The following is a 25,814-nucleotide window of genomic DNA, read 5'->3' as shown; positions in this document are numbered from 1 at the left end:
AATTTCTGCGTTTTGCTTATCAGATGGCCTTAATGTTCCTGCCTTTTCTTATTTATTGTCAAAAAGTAGAAAATAACTGTTTCCAGAACTTATTAAGGAGTGATAGATAGTTGTAGAATATTTTGGAAAGAGGTGAGCTAAACAGATAATACACGGGGATTTTTTTTTTTACCTCATACAAGTTTTTAAAAATTAATATATTCATATTTCCTTTTTATAAGTGTACAATTCAGTGATTTTATAGTATATTCACAGAATTGTGCAACCATTACCATTATTTATTTCAGACTATTCATTACTCCCAAAAGAAGCCTGTGGACCCATTAGCAGACACACACACACACACACTCACACACACCACTTGTTACTGTCTATTTTTTTGTTGTGGTGGGTTTTTTTCTCCATTTTTTTATAACTATCCTAGTGAGTATAAAGTGGTATCTCATTGTGGTTTTGATTTATATTGCTTTAATGACTAATGATTCTGAGCATCTTTTCATCTGTTTATTGGCCATTTGTTTATTTAAATTCTTTGCCCATATTTTAATTGGGTTTTCTTTTTTTTCTTTTTTTTAAGATTTTTTTTTATTGACTTTTTTAGAGAGAGAGGGAGGAACCGAGGGAGAGAAATAAAGAAACATTCATGTGAGAGCAAAACATTGATAGTTTGCCTCCTGCACGTCCCCTACTGGGGATCAAGCCAGTAACCCTGGCGTGTGTCCTGACCAGGAATCAAACCGGCAACCTTTCAGTGTACTAGATGAGGCCCAACCCACTGACCCACACAGGCAAGTTGTAAGAGTATAAATTCTGGATACTACTCTCTTAACAGATATATGATTGGCAAATATTTTCTTCCATTTGTATGGATTGTCTTTTCACTTTCTTGATAGTATCCTTTGAAGCACAAAAGTTTTAAGTTTTGATGAAGCCTGATTTATCCATTTTTCCTTTAGTTGCTATGCTTTTGGTGACATATCTAAAAAACCATTGCCTAAAGCAAGGTCATGAGGATTTACAACTATGCTTTCTTTTGAGAGTTTTATGGTTTTATCCCTTATGTTTAGACCTTTGATCAATTTTGAATTAATTTTGTACATGGTGTGAGGTGTAAGGATCTATTTATTCTTTTACATGTGGATATCCAGTTTCCCAGCACCACTTATTTATTGAAAGACTGTTCTTTCCCCCTGGAATTGTCTTGACATCCTTGTAGAAAATCAGTTGTCTAGAAATGTACGGGTTTTTGTCTGGACTCTCAGTTATGTTCCACTGATGAACATGGCTGTCCTTATGCCAGTATTATTGTTTTGAGTATTATAGCTTTGTAGTAAGTTTGAAATCAGGAATTGTGAGTCTTCCAACTTGCTTTTCTTTTAAAGATAGGTTTGGTTATCCTGAGTCTCTTGCATTTCCGTATGAATTTTAGGGTCAGCATATCAATTTCTCCAAAAAATCTGTTAAAATCTTAACAGTTTTACGTTTTTCAACTCATGTACATGGGTTCTCTTTCCATTTATATAGGTCTTTAATTTCATTCAATGGTGTTTTTGGTTTTCAGAGTACAAGTCTTGCAATTCTCTTATTAAATTTGTTCTTAAGTATTTTATTCTTTTAGATGTTATTGTAAGGAGAATTGTTTTCTTAATTTCACATTTGGGTTATTTATTGCTGTGTATAAAATATAATTGATTTGTATTTATTGATATTTATCATGCATCTTTGCTGAACTCATTTATAAGCTCTAATATTTTTTTGAGCATTCTTTGGGATTTTCTATGTACAAGATCTGACATCTGCGAATAGAAATACTTTTACTTTCTTTCCAATACAGATGTCTTTTTTTCTCTTGCCTAATTGTAGCCTTCAGTACAGTGTTAAATGGAAATGGCAAGAGCATACAGACATCCTTGGCTTGTTCCTGATTTTAGAAGAAAACCTTCAGTCTTTTACTATTAAGTATGAAGTTAACATTATTGTGTGTTTTTTCAGAGATGCCCTTTATTAATGTGGAGTTTTGAAGGGAACATTTCTACTCTTGCTTGAGATTTAAGAGTCTTTTAATTATTTTTCATAACAAGATCGTGTGTGTGTGTGTGTGTGTGTGTGTGTGTGAGAGAGAGAGAGAGAGAGAGAGAGAGAGAGAGAGAGAGAGAGAGAGAGAGTTGGAGAAACTTGTGAAATGTAAAGCATACAAAAAATAAAGTACCTGGATATAGTGTTCATTCTATCACTTTAACTGTCTAACTTTGGACATTTTGTGCCTCCTTCATTCATGTGTTCTGTTCGTCAGATATTTATTGAACATTCAATTTGCTAGATAACATATTTGAAGATACAAGGGTAAAAACACTGAGGTCTTTGTCTTCAGATACCAGTTTGCACTCTATATCAACAACCTCATTTTTAAAAAATCTGTAAAGATTGAAGTGTTGGGCATATTTTGATTTGTGAGCATGTGTTAAGGCCTTGCTTATTTTCAGAGTTCAGTATGGTCTCAGTGTTAAGACTGGTCTTATTTTGTAGATATCATGAGTGCTACCTATGTGTCAAACTCTTACACACTCATTTTTTCAAAATACTGTTAATCATAGCAGTGACTCCCAAATCTTTGTCCTCTACTCTGACCTCTTTCCTAAGTTTGACCATGGTTTCCAGCTGCCTAATAGATATCCTCGTTCAGTTGTTCCAGATATACTTCAGACTTACAAGGTCTATCACAAAATTATGATTTATCTATAAAGCCCACCTCTCTCCACGTTTTCTCATTTTCATTAGTGGGAATATTTCTTCCATTTGCCCAAACTAGAAACTTCTGAGTCATTCTTGACACCTTTTTCTCACTGCTCACATCTAGTGTATCACAAAGGCCCTTTGAGAGACTATCTCCTACATATTTCTTGTTACCTACCCCCATCTCTTGTACTTATTGCCACTTCCTTTGTTTGGACCCTCATCATTTTTTACTTGGACCAAACTCTTCTCTCATCCCCTTTCTTTCCCACGTGGTAAATTAATTGTCATTCAGGATCCAGCTTAAATGTCACTTCCTCTTTATAGCATATTCTTGTTAGCCAATTCTTTAAACTTCCAGGTGAAATTAAACATCATTCTACAGTCATGTGCCTCTTAATGATAGGGATATGTTGAGAAAAACACACTGTAGGCAATTTCACCATTGTGCAAACATCACAGACTGTACTTACACAAACCTAGATGGTGTAGCCTACCACATGTCTAGGCTACATAGTATAGCCTATTGCTCCTAGGCTACAAGCCTGTACAGCATGTTACTGTACAAAACAAGCACAAGAGAAAATGATGCAATCAAGAGACATGTTAAACACAAGTTGTATGAGGCTGCTCCTGGCATAACATGGCATACTTTGAAGCAAACTTTTTTTTATAAGTAGAAAGATTCTACTCTAAGATAATGACAAAAAGTATAGTATGATATGGTATGGTATGGTATGGTATGGTATGGTACGGTCCAAAACTAGTAACAGTTATTTATTATTATTACCAACTATTACACAATACACACTTGTATGTGCATAGTAGATTTGTTTACATCAGCATCACTACAAACACGTGAGTAATGCATTGCACTACCATCTTAGGGTGGCTTTAGCATCACTAGTGATAGGAATTTTTCAGCACCATTATAATCTTATGAGACCACCGTTGTATATGCAGTCTGTCATTGACTGAAACATCATTCTGTGGTATTTGTATTAATGCTATGAAAATATTGAATATTGTATAGCTATTAATAGCATAAGTTGTAGAATCATACAGACTTGTGTTTGAATTCTGGCTCTTAATAGCTATATGACCTTGAGCATATTAGTTTCTCTAAGCCTCAGTTTCTTCATCTTAAAGTAAAGCTAATAACTACTTCATAGAGCAGAAGTGAAGATTAAGTACAATTATGAAAGTAATAATTATAGTAATCATGGCCACAATATATTGAACATTTATTATTTGCTAAGCACTGAGCTAAATGTAATATTTGATACATATTGCCTATGTAAAACAGCTTAGTGCCCGATGTATAGTAAACATTCAGTAAAGAAAAGCTAGTATTTTTTGTTATTGTTGTTTTCATCTGGGCTGAGCATTTTAAAGGCAAAAACTATGTTTCATCTTTGTGATTGACAGTATGGTAGATCATCAATAAACAGTTGCTGAGTGTGAATTTATTTAGTGCGATTTGACGAAATGCTAGGAGTTCTTAAAAATAATATTCCCTGCTAACCTGACTGCAGTTCCTTTGGGATTTGAAGGTTTTGCGTTTCCTATTCAAGTACACATACCCTGGAGAGAGATAATACTTGTAGTTTTATCAACAGCTATCCTATGGGAATTAGTTCTTTACCATTCTTTCTAATCTGAGAAAGACCTTACAGGATGAGACTGGGCTGGAAAGAAAGGGGAGAGGAAGAGATCAGAGCACACAGTATTATGGGGGACAAAATTATTTCCCATTTGCCTCACAATTACTTTTTTTCCCTAACTTGTAATGGACATCACACTACCTAATACACATAGTCAGCATTTGGTAACCTTGGCTCTGCTGTAGAGCCATAAGGTTAGATCATGTAAAATTGAGTTATTTCTGTTACCCGAAAGTCTGAATTTGCTTATTTATCACTTTGTGATATTATGGGTATGACTAGAGGCCCGATGCACGAAAATTCATGAGAGAGTAGGCCTTTCTTCCCCCGGCTGCTGGCACCAGCTTCCCTCCAGGACCCGGGACCCGGGCTGCTTCCCTCCAGCCCCAGCTTCATCCAGAAGGATGAAGGACATCTGGTCTAATTAGCATATTACCTTTTTATTATTATAGATTGCAAACTCATTCCCTCTATAGACAGTTAATAGCTTTATATTGAGTACTGACATAGAATATTTTAGACCTGGTCCCTAATTTTGGTCAGCTGTCTTATAAATAAATGTCAGCTATCACTACCCTGTGAATTGCCAGGATTGTTGAGCACAAGATGGGGTGATAAACCTGAAAACACTGAAGAGGCTACACAGATGTAATACAGTACAATTCCAGACTTTAATACATGACTTTGGAAAACTCATTTAACTTTCTAGACCTCAGTTTCCTTACCTCTGAAAATTTTCAAGGTCCCTGTCTATCCTAAAATTCTGGGGGCTTTATTCTGTCAGAGGATATTTTTTCCATTGCTTTTCAAAGAGAGAGAAAGGGAGGAGGGAAGGAGAGAGAAATATCATTGTGAGAGAGACACATCGACTGGTTGCCTCCTGCACAAGCCCTGACTGGGGCAGGGAGCAAACCAGAAACTCAGGTACTTGCCTTTGACTGGAAATGGAATCTGTGACCCTTCGGTACTCGGGCCGACCTCTAACCACTGAGAACGCCGGTCAGGGCTTTCTCTCCTACTTACTTGTGTCTCTTGCTTCCATCAGTCTCAACACAACAGCCATAGTTATTTTTTAAAAACTTGTCAAATCATTCTCATTCTTTTCCCAGAACCCTCCATCAGCCCTTCATTTCATTCAGAGAAAAAGCCAATGGCCTGTATAGCCCTACATGACCTGAACTTCTCCCTGCTATACTTTTGTGGCCTCATATTTTCCCCCTCTCAGTTGTCTCCAGCCATACTGGCCTCTGCTCTTCCTTGATCATCTCAGCCATGTTCCTCTTGTTTTAGGGATTATACAGTGAAGATTCCAGTTTCTAGACAGCATTGTCAACTTCCTCGTCTCCCAAGTTTTTTTACTCAAATGTCACTATTTTGAATTTGCAACTGCCTTTGCACTGCCCTTCCCACTTCTTTACCCTGCTGTTATTTTTTTTCAAAGCGCTAATCTTCTAATTTACTGTGTACTTAATTATTATGTTTATAATTTATTGTCTGACTATCTGCTACAATGTAAGTTCTACCAGGGTAAAGAATTTTTGGTTTGTTCACCCTTATTTCCCAAGCATCTTTAATAGTACCTGGTTCATTAAATATTTGTTAGCACATTGATGGGCTGTGGTGAATACTAATCTCAGTTTTAGCTGATATGAGCCTCAGTTGACTCATTTATGAAACGCTGGTTTTGATCTATATCTTTTTTCATTTTTTTCATCATCATTTTTTCCCTCAATACCCTCTTCCACATTTATATATTTTATGTTGAGGTTTTCCTCAGATACCTGGTAGTGCTTGGTTATCTGCTCTCATTTTAAACATCTTTAAGATGGGAGACTGAAAGATTGATTGGAAGCTTTGAATGCATCAGCAGGTGTATGTATGATGAACTTCACAGGTTGTTAATTTGGTGAAACCTACATGTCAGTATCTTTCATTTTTTCTTTAATCCTCGCCTGAGGATATTTTTCCCATTGCCTTTTTTCTTTCTTTCAGAAAGAGTAGAAAGGAGAGAGAGGGCAGGGAGAGAGGGAGGGAGTGAGGGAGGAAGAGAGAGAGAGAGAGAGAGAGAGAGAGAGAGAGAGAGAGAGAGAGAGGTGAGGAGGGAACCTGCAACCAAGGTATATGCCCTTGACCGGGAATCAAACCCACGACCTGCAGACCAATGCTCTAACCACTTAGCAACACCAGCCAGGGCATGTCAGTAAATCTTTCCTCATGGGTTTACCTTATTCCTTAGAAAGTCTCTTCTAATTCTGGAAGGTAAGGACTGACTGCCAGCTTTCTTTGTGCCAAATGAAGAAAAAAATACAGTGGACTTCAGGTTTTGGCCTTCAGTATTCAGTATGCTTAAGTCCACATTCAATTCTCTGTCTCGGTTTGCTCCCTGCCCCCCACCATCCCCTGTGGGTAAGGTAACCATTCGATCTCTCTCTCTCTCTCTCTCTCTCTGTCTCCCCCTCCCTTCCTCCCTCCCTCCCTCCCTCCCTCCCTCTTCTCCCCTCCCTGCTCCCTCCTCCTCCCCCTCTCTCACTTCCACTCCCTCTGAAAAAGCAATGGGGGAAAAATAATCCTCAGGACAGGATTAAAATACTAAATCATCAGTCTCCCCACCTTGACTTATCTGGTGCTACCAGTTCCTGAGCTGTTGGGGAGAAGATTCTGTGGTATTGATTGGTATATATAGTTGGAAGTTTTCCCTATTGCAAGTGTAGTATTCAGCATTCTTATGTTTGCTTAGTCAGTTACCATTCTTTAATTTGCTTTCTAGATTCTGAAATGTTATTTTTGTCTCCTTTTCTTTCCTTCCTTGTGGGTTTGTCTTTTAGAAAATCCTTTATTATAGTTTTAGTGTGGTTTTGTCTACTTTATTTATTTAAAATATATTTTTATTGATTTCAGAGAGGAAGGGAGAGGGGAAGAGAGATAGAAACATCAATGATGAGAGAGAATCATTGATTGGCTGCCTCCTGCACGCCCACTACTGGGGATCGAGCCCACAGCCCAGGCATGTGCCCTTGTCTGGAATTGAACCCGGGACCGGCTGATGCTCTATCCACTGAGCCAAACCAGCTAGGGCATTGTCTACTTTATTTATTACAACTATTTGTTGTCTGTCCTTTGTCTTTTGTTTAAATTGGCATTTTTATTGAGATAATTGTAGAGTCAAATGCAGTTGTAAGAAATAATACAAAGATCCCTGTACACTTTACTCAGTCTCCCCCGATGGTAACATGTTGTAAAACTATAGTATTACATCACAACCAGGATATTGACATTGATACAATCCACCGATCTCATTCAGATTTGTCCAGTGGTGTGTGCATGTGTAGTTCTCTATAGTCTTATATGTGTACTAGAGGCCCGGTGCACAAAATTTGTGCACAGGGGTTTGTGTCTCTCAGTCCAGCCTACACCCTCTCCAATCTGGGACCCCTCAAGGGATGTCTGACTGCCCATTTAGCTCGATCCCAGTAGGATCGGGCCTAAACGGGCAGTTGGACATCCCTCTCACAATCCAGGACTGCTGGCTCCCAACTGCTCGCCTGCCTGCCTTCCTGATTGCCCCTAACAGCTTCTGCCTGCCAGCCTGATCATCCCCTAACCATTCCCCTGCCAGACTGTTTGCCCCTAACTGACCTCCCCTGCAGGCCTGGTCACCCCTAACTTCCCTCCCCTGCAGGACTGGTCCCCCCCCAACTACTCTCCCCTGCAGGCCTGGGAACTCCCCAACTGCCCTTCCCTGTAGGCCTGGTCGCCCCCAACTTCCCTCCTCTCCCAGCCTGGTCACCCCTAACTGCCCTCCCCTGCTGGTCTGATCACCCACAACTGCCCTCCCTTGCAGGCCTGTTCCCTCCCAACTACCCTCACAAGCTGGCCATCTTGTGGCGGCCATCTTGTGTCCACATGGGGGCAGCCATTTTTGACCACATGGGGGCAGCCATCTTGTGTGTTGGAGTGATGGTCAATTGAAATTATTAGATAGGATTCACCACCACTGTCAAGATTCTGAACCATTCCATAAACTACAGGGATCCCTGATGTTGTCCTTTTATACTACAGCCACATCCCTTTTTATAACACCTCTTTTCCCCCGTGAATTCCAGGCAACCACTAATCTGTTCTCTATTTCTAAAATTTTGTTATATCAGAAATATTACACAAATGAAATTGTATAGTATGTACCAGTAAGTAACCATTTAAAATTGGCTTTTTTTTAGTCAGCATAATTCTGTGGTGATTTATCCAGGTTGTTGCATGTATTTTATTGCAGAGTTTCTATGGCATGGGTGTGTATGTACCACGGTTTGTTAAACAAATCACCTGTTGAAGGACATTTGGGTTATTTCCAGTTTTGCACTATTATGAAAAAAATTGCTAAGAACATTATATACAGGTTTTATGCAAACATAAGTTTTCATTTCTCTGGGATAAATGCCCAAGAGTACAATTGCTGGGTCATATGGTAATTGTGTGTTGAGTGTTTTAAGAAACTGCCAAATAATTTTCCAGAGTGGCTATACTATTTTACATACCAGCAATGCATGAGAATCCATTTTCTTTGCATCCTTGCCAGTATTTAGTGTTAACTCTATTTTTTTTTATTTTAGACATTCTGACATGTGTATAGTGATCTCATTGTCATTTTAATTTGCATTTCCCTGATGACTAACATTGTTGAAGATCTTTTCATGTACTTGTTTGTCATCTGTATATCTTCTTTAATGAAATGTCTCTGAATGTCTCTCACCCGTTTTCTAATTGTTTACTGTTGTTTTTATAGTTCTTTATATATTCTAGATCTAGTCCCTTATGCGATATTTATGTTTTACATTTAAGCCAGTGATCCTTTTTTTTTTTTTTTTTCTCAGAGGCCAGTCCATTTTGAGTGAAATTTTATAGAAGGTGTGAAGTTTAGGTTGAGGCTCATTTTGTGTGTGTGTGCCTATGGATATTCCAATTGCTTCACCATCATTCATTGAAAAGACCATCCTCCTCCACTGAATTGCTTTTGCACCTTTGTCAAAATCACTTGACCATACTTGTATATATCTATTTCTGGGCTCTGCTCTGTTCGATTGACCCATGTGTCTATCTCTCTGCCAGTACTACATTATCTTGATTACTATAGCTATTTAATAAACCTTGATATAGGATAGAGTGATCCTCCTACTTTATTTTTCTTTGTCAAAATAATTTTAGTTATTCTTAGGTCAGTGCCTTTCTATATAAATTTTAAAATTAGCTTAATTGTATCTACAAAAAAGTATTGCTAGGGTTTTGATAGGAATTGGACTATGGGGAGAATTCATGTTTTTTTTTGTTTGTTTGTTTGTTTGTTTAGTTTACTTAGGTGATTTTAGTCTCCCTCTCCCCATTCTGGACTGTAAAGCTCTTCTTAAATTAAAGGATAGTTGACATACTATATATTATATTATATTATTTTATATTATAGTGACTTGACATTTAGGTACTTACAAAGTGATCACCACGAAAAGTCCAGTATCCATCTGTCACCATACAAAGTTATTTTGCTATTATTGACTACTAGAGGCCCGGTGCACCGATTCATGCACCGGTGGGATCCTTTGGCCTGGCCTGTGGGGATCAGTGGACGTCCACACCACTGCAGCCCGGCCTTAACTACCAGCTCATCGGGCTCCAGCCCACTGTCTGCGTCGATCCCACACAGCACAAAGTAGTCTGTGATGCGGCAGGCATCTGGGAAGGAGCCCGAGCCTGGGCTGGGCCCCGATGTACCTGCTGCTGCCGCTACAGTGTGCAGGGGGAGTGTCTGCGGGAGAGGCTCGCGCCACTGACACAACTGCGCTTGCCAGCCATGAGCCTGCCTGTCAGCTGAGCAGTGCTCCTGCTATGGGAGTGCACTGACCACCAGGGGGCAGCTCCTGCATTGAATGTCTGTTCCCTGGTGATCAGTGCACGTCATAGCTACCAACTGGTCATTCGGTCATAAAGGTCTCTTAGGCTTTTATATATATAGACTAGAGGCCTGGTGCACGAAATTTGTGCACGGGTGTGTATGTCCCTCAGCCCAGCCTGCACCCTCTCCAATCTGGGACCCCTCAAGGGATGTGCGACTGCCCGTTTAGGCCCGATCCTACAGGGTAGGATTGGGTCTAAATGGGCAGTCGGACATTCCTCTCACAATCCAGGACTGCTGGCTCCCAACTGCTTGCCTGCCTGCCTGCCTGCCTGCCTGCCTGATTGCCCCTAACTGCTTCTGCCTGCCAGCCTGATCACCCCCTAAACACTCCCCTGCCAGTCTGATTGATGCCTAACTGCCCTCCCCTGCAGGCCTGGTCCCCCCCAACTGCTCTCCCCTGCAGGCCTGGGTCCCCCACCCCCCAACTGCCCTTCCCTTCCCTGCAGGCCCGGTCACCCCCAACTTCCCTCCTCTTCCAGCCTGGTCACCCCTAACTGCCCTCCCCTGCAGGCTTGATTGCCCCCAACTGCTCTCCTTTTCAGGCCTGGTCCTCCCAACTACCCTCCCCTGCTGGCCTGATCGCCCACAACTGCCCTCCCTTGCAGGCCTGATCCATCCCAACTGCCCTCCCCTACTGGCCATCTTGTGGTGGCTATCTTGTGTCCACATGGGGGCAGCCATCTTGTGTGTTGGAGTGACGGTCAATTTGCATAGTACTCTTTTATTAGATAGGATATTCCCTCTGCTGTACTTTAGATCCCCAAAAATGTGGAACACTTTGTGAATTTGCATGTCATCATGTACAGGTGCCATGCTAATAAATCTCTGTATTGTTTCAATTTTAGTATATGTGCTGCCGAAGTGAGCACTGTGTTTTATTTAGTCTTATAAAAGTTTGTATTTAATGCAATTTGTTGAGGTATTTTTTTAATCACTCCTAAATTTCATGTCTAATTTAAAAAGAACTTCCTCATGCCAAGATTATAAGAATATTAACCTGTATATTTTTTACTCTAAATATTTGGTTTTAAATTTAGTTTTTAAAAACCATTTGGTATTTATTTTAGTGTGCTGTAGGAACCTAATTCTTTTTTAAAAATATATATTTTATTGATTTTTTACAGAGAGGAAGGGAGAGGGACAGAGAGTCAGAAACATCGATGAGAGAGAAATATCCATCCATCAGCTGCCTCCTGGACACCCCCCACTGGGGATGTGCCTGCAACCAAGGTATATGCCCTTGACTGGAATCAAACCTGGGACCCTTCAGTCTGCAGGTGATGCTCTATCCACTGAACCAAACCGGTTAGGGTGGAACCTAATTCTTTAAAAAATCCAATTGGAGAGTCAGCTGCCCTCTCATCATTTATTGAATATTCTTCCAAGTTTTTAATTGATTTTAGATGCCATCTTTATCATAATTTAAATTGTTATATATATTTGGGTCTGTTGCTGGGCTTTTTTGTCAGTCCAGTTATCTTATATCTTTTTTTTTTAATATATTTTATTAATTTTTTACAGAGAGGAAGAGAGGGATAGAGAGTCAGAAATATTGATGAGAGAGAAACATCGATCAGCTGCCTCCTGCACACCCCCCACTGGGGATGTGCCCGCAACCAAGGTACATGCCCTTGACCGGAATCGAACCTGGGACCTTACAGTCCGCAGGCCAACGCTCTATCCACTGAGCCAAACCGGTTTCGGCATCTTATATCTTCATATCATACTTTTAATGATCTGTTGTGGGCCTATGAGATAATGTCTAGGAAAAGACAGCATGATAAAACTAAGTTAAGAGCTTAACTCGGGTTAGACTAGTTGAATGCTAGCTCTTCCATTTATCAGTTAGATAACTTAGTGGGAATTATTTAAATTCTCTAGACCTCAGTATTGTCTGTAAAATAAGGATTATAATATTACATACATTATAGGGTTATTGTGAGAATTAAATGCATTAATATATGTAAAGCTCCTTTAGTGCTACATAACTTCATAGGTGCCATGTAAGACTTAAGCTATTGCAACAGGGCAAAGTTGTCCTCATATTCCTTCTTTCTAGACTAGCTTGTTAGCCTTGGCTGGCATGGTACAGTGGTTAGATGTGTTGTCTAAGGTTTGATTCCTGGTCAAGGGCACTGGGTTGCAGGTTTGATCCCCGGTCCCCGTCAGGGCTCATTTGGAAGGCTCTCTCTCTCCCTCTCTCTCTCTGAGTTCACCTCTGATTCCCCCTCCCCCCCCCCCTTCCACTCTCTAAAAAGCAATGGAAAAAATATCATCAGGTAAAAATTATTTTAAAAAATTTTATTATTCCCAAAATCCAATTCAGCTATTCATTGAAATTACATTGACTTTATGTATTTAAGTTAAGGGAGAAATGGTCTTTATAATAATGTAATAAACTGTTGCATTATCCTATACTTCCTATACTAGTATAATAAAAGGCTAATATGCAAATCAACTGAACAGTGGAATGACAGGTCTCTATGACACGCACTGACCACCAGGGGGCAGATGATCAATGCAGGAGCTGCCCTCTGGTGGTCAGTGTGCTCTCACAGGGGGATTGCTGCTCAGCCAGAAGCCTGCCTCACAGGCTGGTGAGCGCAGTGGCAGTGGCAGGAGCCTCTCCCTTGTCCCTGGCAGCACTAAGGATGCCCAACTGCCGGCTTAGGCCCACTCCCAGCAGGCCTAAGCTGTCAGTCGGACATTCCCCCGAGGGCTCCCGGACTGTGAGAGGGAGCAGGCTGGGCTGAGGGACCACCCCCTCCTGTGCATGAATTTTCGTGCACTGGGCCTCTAGTCATTATATAATACAGTATTGGCTTACCACCTAAGAACATGGTATATCTGTATCTCTTCATTAACTCAAGTCTAGGGTCTTGTGTCAGTTCTGGACTTAATAGATGGACACATTGTTTTCTATTCTCATCTGATCCAAAACACAAAAAAAGAAATACTGGAATCTATGTAAACTTTACGAGTGTGACATTATTGGCTCATTTTTATCCCTAGAATAAGAGCAATAGAAAAACATGATGCCATAGACCACATCATTAGATGTTGTATATATAGGTGTCTGCACTTACGTTGGTTGTTTAAGGTCTTCTCAGTTCTCTCACATTTTACCCTAAAGTGCATGAGTATTTGAATGAATAAAGAAGAGTTGAAGTCATGATAACCTTTGGAACAGTAATAAAAAACTCAGAATATATGTGAGTGTGTATATGGATATTGAAATGTGCAAATGCAGTGGTTCTTAGAATTTGGCCATTGGGGTTTTCTTAAGGGGCCTCTTCCCACCCACCCCACCCCAACCCTCCTACCAGACCCCTGCTTTAGGAGAGAATGTCTGTTTATTCAGTTTTTTCCATCATTATCCTCTTTTTCTCCTCAGTCTGTTTTACCATCTGCCTGTGAACTCTAGCTAGAATTTTTGTATTTTTATTTTTTTAAGGTGTGTTTTGAGAGAGACATCAATTTGTTGTTGCACATATTTAGACATTCATTGGTTCCTTTTTTAAAAAATTGATTTCAGAGAGAGGAAGTGAGAGGGAGAGAGAGAGAGAAACATCTATGATGAGAGAGAATCACTGATTGGCTGCCTCCTGTACACCCTTAGCTGGGGATCAAGACCGCAACCTGGGCATGTGCCCTGACTGGGGATCGAACCCAAACCTTGGCCTATTGGGATGACACTAACCAACTGAGCTACCCGGTCTGGGCTAGACATTTTGTATTTTTAGATTGTTTACTCAAGCCTGCATATATCAATTAACTGCTTCAAGAAAATAGCAAATATGGTGAGAGAGTCTGACTCCAGTGAGGGCTATAGGAAACTCATATACACATGTACTTAAACTATGCTTGTTCCTGCTTTCCTGAGTTTTCTCCCAGAATTGTTTAGGTTTGATAGGTAGTTATGTTTTTATTAGGAAGGGATAAATTAGGGGTGAAAAACAAAATAACTGTGTATTTTGACAAAGAAGTGTTGAGCAAAAAGATCATTAGAGATGCTAATCAAAATACAGCTATATATGTATACTATTCTTTTGATTTTAGTGTATGTCTGAAGTTTTAAATAACATTTTGGGGTTACAACAGTACATATAAGTAAGTAAATAAAGGCAATAATTATTAATTATGTAGAATATGTACTTTTAGAAATACATTTTAGTACTCTAGTTATAAGCTTACAGCTTGGTGAATTTTCACAATTTGAACACACCCATGTAACCAGCACCCAGATCAAGAAACAGAACACTAGTAGCTCCTGGAAACGTCCCTTGTGCTGCCTTCTAGTCACAGCTCCCTAAGGCTAGCCACTATGCTAACTCCTAACAGCCTACATTAGTTTTGCCTGTTTTTATTTCTTATATATACTTTTGGAGGCTGTGAGAGCCATAAACATAATTGCAAGAGTATGTAGTTTGGTCACTCTCATTGCTCTATAGTAGTCTATTATGTGAATACACTACAATTTTTTCCTACTGTTGAATATTTGAGCATTTATACTTTTAGATCACCTCTTACCCATTTATTTTTTAAGTATTGTAGGGGTTGTGGACATTTTCTGAAATATACTGCTGAGGAAATCTGAAAATTTTTATCAGTTCTCAACTTTAGAAATTCCATAATGGTGAATAGACACCTTTTAATTTAGAAACGTATCTATCCACATATTTTCCAAACCCATTACCTCTGTTATCCATTACCTCAGTTAGCTTTTGCTGTATAAAAAGCAATCCAACTTAATGGCTTAAAACAACAGTGATTTACTTAGCTTTTTTTTTTGTTCTGAGAATTAGCAGTTTAGGCTGGATTCTGCTATGGGGTTCTGATGATCTGTGCCAGACTTGGCTTACCATGGTTGGGACAACTGAGCCACCTTCTCCAAGTGGTTTTTCATTCTCTAGCAGGCTACATAAGGGTTATTCACATGGCAGTCTCTCTCCCAAGGAGGAACCGTGGGATGTGTGCCCGGCCTCCTGATGCTCAGGCAGAGAACTGATACTACTTTGCTTCCTCTACTTTCTGTTGGCCAAAACAAATCACAAGGCTAGCATAGGTTCAAGTGGTAAAGAAGTAGAATTCCATCTCTTGATGAGAGAATTGCAAGTGGGTGAGTTCAGGGAGGTGAAGAATTTGTGACTTTTTTTTTTTTGCAACCTACCATATCCATATTTGCACTCGCTTTTAGGAAACTAAATTCCAAATTGACTGACATCTTTTTGTTTTTGATATGCATTCATATAAACTTTTATTTTCACCTGTTTCAGAAGGAAGGTGGGAGGGGGACTGGAAAGAGATTAACCAAAGAATTTACATGCATATATGCATTTCCTGTGGACACAGACAATAGGGTGGTGAAGGTTTAGGGCCGGGCCAGAACTAGGTGGAGGGGGGCAATGGGGGAAAAGGGGGGACGTCTGTAATACTCTCAACAATGAAGATTTAAAAAATCCCCAACTGTTTGGAGTCATAAATGGAACTAGGCCTATCACGTGTTAGGATGGTATTTTAAGTTTATTTGTTTTTCTTCCTCTCCCTGTCTTTTTTCTGTGCTATTCATTTTATCATTCCAGATGTTTAAGAACACCTCTTCAACAATGCCTTTTCTGATTTTGTGTCATTCCACCTCATCCCTACCCTGGCATCTTTCCTTTGAATCCCCCATGGCAGCATTTAACATCCATAATGTTTTATTATATCCAGTTGTTTTCATGTCTGTTTTTTGTTATTAGACTCTAGGCTTCTGTATGTATCCCCAGTTTCTGACATGCAAATCTTTTTCAATGATGGATGATCTGTGAGAAAGCTTCTAGTTTTTTCTTTACCAAATCTGACTACTCTGTTTTAGTACAGAATTGTTTATCCCTGTGTTTCTATATGGATATAACTGCTGCTACTTGACTAGATAAGTTACTACTATTTTTTTTTCATTTTAAAAAAATAATTCTTTATCGTTGAAAGTATTACATATGTCCCCTTTCCCCCCCATTAACGCCCTCCAGCCAACCCCCGCCCCATGCCCTCACTTCCCATCTGTGTCCATGGGCCATGCATATATGCATAAAAGGTCCTTGGTAAATTACCTCCCACCCACCCACCCTCTCACCACATTCCTCTGGGATTCCACACTCTGTTCCATGCTTCCATGTCTCTGGATCCACTCTGTTCATCAGTTTATTTTGTTACTTAGATTCCACATATGAGTGAGATCATGTGATACTTTTCTTTCTATGACTGACTTATTTCACTTAGCATGATACTCTCTATCATGCTGTCTGAAAGGGTAAGAGATTCTCTTTTTTTTTTTTTACTGCTGCATAGTATTCCATGGTATAAATGTGCCACAACTTTTTTATCAACTCATCTACTGATGGGCACTTGGGCTATTTCCAGATCTTAGCTATTATAAATTGTGCTGCTACATTCGTTCTGATGGGTATTTTGGGTTTCTTTGGATGTATTCCTAGAAGTGGGATCACTGTGTCAAATGGCAGTTCCATACTTAATTTTTTGAGGAAACTCCATACTGTTTTCCATAATGGTTGCACCAGTCTGCATTCCCACCAGCAGTGTATTAGGCTTCCCTTTTCTCTACATCCTTGCCAGCACTTGTCATTTGTTGATTTGTTGATGGTAGCCATTCTGACAGGTGTGAGGTGATACTTCATTGTCATTTTAATTTGCATCTCTCTGATGATCAGTGACTTTGAGTATTTTTTCATGTCCTTTGGCCATCTGTATGTCCACTTTGGAGAAGTACCTATTTAAGTCCTTTGCCCATTTTTTAATTGGATTGTTTGTCTTCCTTCTATTAAGTTGTATGAGTTCCTTATATATTTTGGGTATTAACTCTTTATCAGATGTATCAATTACTATTTAGATTTAACTTACTGAGCAAGGTTAAATATCACCATCCATATATGCAGATAATTTCTATTACGTCTTTTTGTACTACTCACGTTATTTTGATTAAATATATTGTTTTTCTCCTAAGATACTGTGCTTTTATTTTACATAGCTGTGCCCTTAATCATTTGGAAGATATAATAATTCAATATATATAAGGGAGATTTGTCTTTTTTTAAATTTTTTTTTTATTGATTTTAGAGAGAGAGGAAGGGAGAGGGAGAGATAGAAACATCAATCAGCTGCCTTCTGCCCTTGGGGAGAAGCCCAGAACCCTGTGCCCTGACTGGGTATCAAACCAATGACCTCTTGATGCATGGGGCAATGCTCAACCAAATGAGCCACACCAGCTGGGCTTTTTTTTTTTTTTTTTTAATGCTACCAATTATCTGAGCCTTTGCCCTTTGGGGCAAGGCAATTCCTTACCTTATAAGTTCAATGTCTACTGTAAAATGAGAAAATGTCAGATGCTTACTCTACCCACTCTCTTAGCAATAAGGGTTTGACATCTTGACCCAGGTTTCACCAACCAGACATATTACCCCTAATATTTTCAATCAGTTCCTAATCTCAAAGGACAGTGGAAAACTGTTTATAGTGGTGGTGGTGACATACAGTGTAAGTGGTTCAGTGATGGAGGCAGCAATGCTAGCAGACTGATAGTGTGACATGATTTTGTTAGCAGTTCTGGTTGTGCCTCTCTCTGTGCCTGCTTGTTTTCTGAGCCTAATTCTCCAGACTTCCTGCGAGTTCTGAGTTACCCACTAACCTTTTGCTTAAATCAGACAGAGTTGGTTTCTGTAAGCAGCCATGAACAATGAGTAATTTTGTAAGTAGTTGAATGTTGAGAGTAGAAACCACAGTACATATTAAAGAAATGTACATCTTATTCAGAGATAAAACTCATGAAATATTAGATCACAGAAATGTGATAGCTTATATAACACAGATTGTATGTGATATAAAGAAAGAAAAAATCAGTGGAAGAGAATTTGGAAACAGGTTTATTGAAGGGGTCTATTGGGCTTATTGGGACTCCAATAATGGGTAGAATAATATTTAGATATCCCTGCTTCATACATGAAGGAAATAGGAAGGAGGATGTTAGGATTATATATATGTAAGTAGGCCAGAAAAGTGTGTGCTTTCACTCTTAGTAATTCTTATGACTGGTATGTAAGTGGGAATGTTACAAGTCTGTCTGTGAAAAATATGTAAACATTTATTTTTGCAGAATTTCTTGTTTTCAGATTCACTGAAGGTTATCAACAATTTTTTTTAAAGGGGCAGGGAGATTTAGCTGTTCTCTTTTTTTTAAAACTTTTAAAAAACTATTTGATCTATGAATATACTTTTGAAACTCACGTTCCCTAAAATCTCTTGATAACCAGTGATCCACTTGTCTGTCAGCTATCCTAAGCCTCACAAAACCATATTAGAGCTTTCTCTTACTTCATTTTGCAAATATATTTTCATAATTGACTTTGTCCAGATAAAAGTAAATCTTTACTCCCATGATTATTTTTCAGACTTATTGTAGCACTGATTTGTCTTATTCTAATTTTTGTTTTCACATCTGATCCCCAATCCCCTCACGCCCCCCCCCCACCCCCAATCTATAAGTTGTTTGATAAAGACAGACTCATTCATCTCTGTATCTCCAGTGTCTGGCATGTAATTGGGCTTTATAAATTTTTTTAAAACCCAATTTAATGAATTCTTTCCTTTAAGTGCTCTTTGAAAGGAGTTGAGAGAATTAAGATTTTTCTTTAGCTCAGAGTTATCATGAACATTAAATATTGTATAGCTGGTCTTGTACATTTGTTATTTGTGTGAAAACACTTAAGATACCTTAGTCAGCTCTAGCTGGTTTGCTAAGTGGTTAGAGCATCAGGCTGAGGACTAAAGGGTCATAGGTTTGATTCCTGTCAAGAGCAGGTACTTTAGTTGCAGGCTCAATTCTGCCTCAGTCAGGGTGCGTACAGGAGGCAATTAATCGATGTGTCTCTCACACATCGATGTTTTTCTCTCTGTGTCTCCCCCTTCCTTCCACTCTCTCTAAAAAAAGTCAATGGGAAAAATGTCCTTTGGACAAGCTGGCGTGGCTCAGTGGTTGAGTGTCAACTTATGAACCAAAGGTCATGGTTCAATTCCCAGTCAGGGCACATGCCCCGGTTGTGTGCTAGTTCCCCAGTGTGAGGTGTGCAGGAGATAGCCAATCAGTGATTCTCTCTCATCATTGATATTTCTATCTTTCTCTCCCTCTCCCTTCCTCTCTAAAATCAATTAAAAAATTTTTTTTGAAAAAGTATCCTCCGCCCTAACCGGTTTGGCTCAGTGGATAGAGCGTCGGCCTGCAGACTCAAGGGTCCCAGGTTCGATTCCGGTCAAGGGCATGTACCTTGGTTGCAGGCACATCCCCAGTAGGGGGTTTGCAGGAGGCAGCTGATGGATGTTTCTCTCTCATCGATGTTTCTAACTCTCTATCCCTCTCCCTTCCTCTCTGTAAAAAATCAATAAAATATAATTTAAAAAAAAAAAAAAAAGAAAAGAAAAAGTATCCTCTGATGAGGATTAACAACAAAAAATAAAGATATCTTTGTCGGATATGATTTGTTTTGGGATCTAGTGATTTTCAACAGTTCACTAGCTCTAACCTGGAATTGTGCTGTTATGCTTTTTTTTATATAGACTACTAGAGGTCCGGTGCACAAAATTTGTGCGGGTGGGGGGGGAGTTAGGGGGAGTGTCCCTTGGCCCAGCCTGCACCCTCTCCAATCTGGGACCCCTCGGGGGATGTCTGACTGCCGGTTTAGGCCCGATCCTGCAGTCAGACATCCCTCTCACAATCCGGGACCACTGGCTCCTAACTGCTTGTCTGCCTGCCTGCCTGATTGCCCTTAACCGCTTCTGCCTGCCAGCCTGATCGCCCCTAACTGCTCCCCTGCCAGCCTGATTGATGCCTAACTGCTCTCCTGCCTGCCTGATCGCCCCCAACTGCCCTCCCGTGTTGGCCTGATTACTCCCAAGTGCCCTCCCCTGCTGGCCCGATTACCCACAACTGCCCTCCCCTGCTGGCCCGATCACCCACAACTGACCTCTCCTGCCTGCCTAATCACTCCCATGTGCGTGGCCATCTAGTGGTGACGTCACGCATGAGGGCACGAGGACCACCTAGGCTTTTATTAATATAGATTTTTTAGTACAGTTTTATATTTACAGAAAAATTGAAACAATAGTAGGGCAGAGTTCTTATATATCCCACACCCATATTCCCCCATTATTAACATCTTACTAATTAGTATGGTACATTTGTTACTATTACTGAACCAATATTAAGACGTTATTATTAACCAACTTCCATGCTTTATTCAGATTTCCTTATTTTTTGCCTGATATTTTCTGTTCTAGGATTCCATCCAGGAAACCACATTACATTTAGTTATCATGTCTCCTGAAACTCCTCTTCACTTGTGACAGTGTTTCAGATTTTCCTTGTTTTTTTAATTTTTTATTTATTGATTTGAGAGAGAGAGAGAGAGATTTGTTGTATGCATTCATTGGTTAATTCTCATAGGTGCCCTGACCAGAGATCGAACCCACAACCTTAGAGTATCAGAACAATACTTTACCCAGATTTTCCTTGTTTTTGAAGACCTTGACAGTTTTGAGGTGTTGTGGTCAGATATTTTGTAGAATACTCCTCAGTTGGTATTTATCTGATGTTTCTCTCCAATTAGACAGGAGTTAATGAGTTTGGGGAAGAAGAGCCACAGAGGTAAAGTAACATTTTCACCCATTACATCAAAGGTATATACTATTTGCATCATTTATTATTGTAGATGTTGGGCTTGATCATCTGGCTAAAATAGTGCTAGTCAGGTTTTTATACTGTCAAGTTACTCTTTCCCCCTCTTTCCATACCTTTATTTATGGAGGGAAGTCATCATGCATAGGCCACACTGAAGGAGTGAGGAGTCAAGTCCTCTTTGAATAAGAGTATCTACATAAATTATTTGGAATTCTTCTGCATGGGTGATTCTGTTATGTTTTTTAATAACTCAATTTATGGTGATAAGGAAGGTGGCAAGCTGCAAGGTGTTTGACAGAACTCCCCAGCTCCAAGGGTCTTGTCCCTAGGTTCTTGTTTTTCTAGATAAAGTCCTGTTAGGTGCTCTGAGTAAACACTATTGGGTTGTGATTTATTGGTCTAGATTGTTTTTGTTTCACCGCCTTTTGTTGCATAGACTTTCTTAAAAATTATGTTAGTGAGCCTCTGGAAAACACTAAAAGCTTTGTCTATGTACCTGTGTAAAAAAAAAAAAATGTACCTAGGGGTCTGATGGTTTATGAACAGTCAGCTTCAGTTTTAAGGAAGGAGGAGGAAGTTTTATAACTACATACAGCTACATTGCACATTGAAAGAAAATATTTGTTATATTCATACTGCTTTAGGAGCCAAAGACCAAGACCCACTGAATTAAGTAAAAGAAGATATATCTTCACTTTTTCTTTTTAAAAAACTATTTAAGCTTAGCCGGCGTGGCTCAGTGGTTGAGTGTTGACCTATGAACCAGGAGATCACTGTTTGATTCCTGGTCAGGGCACATGCCCAGATTGCAGGCTCGATCCCCAGTGTGGGGCATGCAGGAGGCAGCCAACCAATGATTCGCTCTCATCCTTAATGTTTCTATCTCTCTCTCTCTCCCTTCCTGTCAGAAATCAATAAAAAAAATTTTTTAAAAAGTACTTAATTGTTTTTAAAAACTATTATACAGTAAAATTGACTTCTTGGTTGGGGATGGTACAGTTTTATAAATTTTAAGTCATTTTTCATGTAGTAATCACCAACATTAGGATACATAAATCACTCCAAAAATATTTTTACTATTACACCCACCTCTTACCTCTGACAACTACTGTTCTACATCTTTATAGTTGTTTTTTTAAAACATTAGAGAAATGGAACCATCTATGCCTTTTGAGGTTGACTTCTTTCACCTAATTTAAAACTTCCACATGTTTGCTTTTTTAAATTTGTCATAAAATGTTCTTTCTCCCATACACCTGAATTGAGCATTAACACTTTTCAGATGATTGCACAGTCATAATAAGCTTTCTAATTTTAATAAAGTTGATAAAGTATCTTAAAGACTTTTTTCCCCAGGTATGAAGTGAGATATTGTTGTGGGCTTTTGGTAGTCAGTATATTCCCAGAGTTGAATAGTATATCAACATCTAATTTTAGAGCATTTTTATTGTGCCAAAAAGAACCATATATATTTTTGCAATCAGCCTCCACTTCTCTCAAACACTGCCCCCTCCACCTCTCTAGCTCCAAGTAACCACTAACCTACTTTCTGTCACTTGAAATTTACCTATTCTAGACATTTCATATAAATAGAATTATACAATAAATACATGTTCTTTTGTGACTAGCTTCTTCCACTTAGCATGTTTTAAATGGTTATTCATATATAGCATGATTCAATACTTCATTCCTTTTTATTGCTAAACTAGAGGCTCAGTGCGTGAATTCGTGCACAGATGGGGTCTGGCCGCCCCCCCTCCCCCCCACATTGGGGCCCGGTCAGTGGGGGGGGGGCGCTGTTGGAGTTTGGCCACTGGCCCCACCCCCGATTGGGGCTCTGCCAGCCCAGGGGGTAGGCAGTGGGAGGTTGGCTGGCCCTGCCCCCAATGGGGGGGCCGATCAGGGGCGGGCCTGGCCAGGGGGAGGACCGTGGGTTGTTGCAGGGGGCCAATCAGGGGCCCCCATCAGGCCAGTTGGCCACCACAGTGTGCGTCATAGCAACCAGTCATTCCGCCGTTCTGGTCACTGGCTTTAAATATATAGATAATATTCTATCATATGGATATACCACATTTTCTATACCCATTTGTTGATGGATATTTGGGTTGATATTTGCATTTTTAATGGTTGAAAAACATCAAAAGAAGAACAGTGTTTAATGATATGAAATTCAAATTTTTTTGTCCATAAATGAAGTTTTATTGAAACAGCCATGCTCATTCCTTTCAGTATCATCTGTGGCTATTTAATGATATGAAATTCAAATTTTTTTGTCCATAAATGAAGTTTTATTGAAACAGCCATGCTCATTCCTTTCAGTATCATCAAATGAAGTTTTATTGAAACAGCCATGCTCATTCCTTTCAGTATCATCTGTGGCTATTTTCATGTTACAGTGGCAAAGTTGAATAGTGACAAACTACAGCCTTCAAAGCTTAAAATATTTACTATTTCGTCCTTTGCAGAAAAGATTTGTCGACCCTAATCTTGAAAAGTGTTTCTCCATCTTTTTCTTCATTATTTTTCCCAAGTAGCCTTTTTAGACATTTTCTCCCTAAATGCCTTCATGCCGTGAAATTTTAATACCAGATGTATGCTGTATATCTCTCTATACTCTTGCCCTGTGGTGGAACACAAATCATCAGGTGGTGATGCCCTCAGTGAAAATGCATACTCTAGAGTAGTGCTCTGATAGGTTCATTTCCTTCCCTGTTGCATGAGGGGGTGAAAAATTTTTCAGATAGATTAGACTTCCCTCGGAAAATTTTAGTGTTGAGGTATTCAAATAATATGTTGGGATCTACTGTTAGATCTCTAAGCTAAGATATTTGACAATCAGCATATGACAACAATATATTGTGATCTTGATGTTTAAAAATTTCGGGAAATTTGGCGAGTCTTCACCAAAATATTTCAGATTTTTGCTTTAGTTCATACACTGAGTTATCGTAGAGTTTATCAGTATATTTGACTATAGCAGAGGCCAAATATTTAAAAATTTGTCTGAAAAGTAAGGCTTTTTAATACCAGCTGGTTTAGGTCTGCATTTCTCCTATGCCTTATAATACTTTTTTTTAAAGATTATTTTTCTCTCATCTTCCCTCATCCTCATCATCTTCCTTAGAGCATCTGTTCTTGGAGAAGGGGTAGGTTAGACTTTATGAGGATTGAAAGGCTGGAGAAAGGAAGGGCTGGTGAAAAGAGGAGACTAATTTACAGCAAGGGAACACTAATATTAACTCTCTCTTTTCTTTTTGCTAGTTGTTGGTAGCTTTGCGTTTAGTAATTCAGAATATGTCATTAATCTTGGTGAAAACAGATTGTTTTTTTAAATGTAAATAAAAACCTCAAGTCTTAGCAGGAAAACAAAGTCCATTTTAGTCCTCTTCCTCTTCTCCACCAAATAGGATACATGGAAAAGGGGAGAAGAGTTGCATTTCCTTGCAAGGAGAATAATTGGCAGAGTGGAGCATTGTAAATAAATTACACTGGACTGTAACTGATTTTATAGAAATGGAATTGTTATCCAGGTGGAATCTCGTCTATTTGCTCTTGCCTTTTGAGTCCTAGTTACTAAAATTAGACTTTTAGTCTCTTCAATTTAACTGGGTCCTTCTGAGATAGGGGAGTCTAGAACCTACTCCCTAGTATATATTTACCAGGCTGTGAGAGAGTAGAGAAGCTTAGAAAAATGGTCTAAAACCAATCTTTCTCAAACTTTGAACATGCTTTACAAATGTATAAGCCTCTTGGGCAAAATTAAAAATATAATTAAAAATATAATTTTTCTAAAAAGTTTTTACATTTATTTTTTATTGAATTTATTGAGTTGACACTGGTTAACAAAATTATACAGGTTTCAGGTGCATAGGTCTACAGCATATTATCTGTACACTGTATCCCAAGTCAAGTCTCTGTCCATCACCATTTATCCCGCCCTATATCCACCTCCACCTTCCCCCATGCCCCTGCCCTTGCCAATCACCAAACTGTTGTCTGTGTACATGAGTTCTTCCCTTCACCCAGTGCTCTCCCATACCCCCCCCCCCCACCGCCCATGCTGTCAGCACGCTCTCTATCTATGAGTCTATTTCTATTTTGTTCATTAGATTCCACATATGAATGAAATCATATAGTACTTGGTTTTTTCTGATTGGCTATTTCAGGTAGCATAATGCTCTCCAGGTCCATCCATGCTGTTGCAAAGGGTAAAATTTTCTTTTTTACAGCTGAGTAGTATTCCATTGTGTAGATGTACAACAGCTTTTTTTATCCATTCATCTACTGATGAGCACTTGAACTGCTCCCAAATCTTGGCTATTGTGAATAACACTGCAATTAACATAGGGGAGTATGTATTCTATCCTATTTAGTGTTTCGGGTTTCTTCAGACAAATTTCCAGAAGTGGAATCTCTGGGTCATAAGGCAGTTCCATTTTTATTTTTATTATTTGTTTTTATTTTACTAGTAAATGCTCATCTGAGGATATGTTTTCATTGCTTTTTTAGAGAGAGAGGAAGGGAGAGAGAAACACTGATCACTTGCTTCCTATATGCACCTTGACTGGGATCAAACCCACAATGTAGGTATGTGCTCCGACTGGGAATCATAACCAAAACCTTTCGGTTTATGAGTCGATGCTCCAACCAACCGAGCCACCCGGCAAGTGCTCCTTTTTTCATTTTTGAGGTAATTCCATTCTGCTTTCCACAGTGGCTTCACCAATCTGCAGTCCTACCCACAAACAGT

At 39.3% G+C, this 25,814-nt stretch overlaps 1 protein-coding gene and 1 non-coding gene across 3 annotated transcripts in view; one reads left to right on the top strand and one right to left on the bottom strand.

Annotated features, from left to right (window-relative positions):
- ZNF609 (zinc finger protein 609) overlaps positions 1 to 25,814 on the top strand; it is a 222,911-nt gene that overhangs the window by 67,292 nt on the left and 129,805 nt on the right. The window lies entirely within an intron of this gene.
- On the bottom strand, positions 11,101 to 11,207 carry LOC114230699 (U6 spliceosomal RNA). The gene has a single exon (XR_003616663.1). It is a non-coding gene; the product is annotated as a U6 spliceosomal RNA (small nuclear RNA).

This window comes from Eptesicus fuscus, chromosome 5, assembly GCF_027574615.1.
Source record: "Eptesicus fuscus isolate TK198812 chromosome 5, DD_ASM_mEF_20220401, whole genome shotgun sequence".
Lineage (NCBI taxonomy): Eukaryota > Metazoa > Chordata > Mammalia > Chiroptera > Vespertilionidae > Eptesicus > Eptesicus fuscus.
Note: the sequence above shows the minus strand (reverse complement) of the source record. Positions and strands in the feature narration are given on the sequence as shown.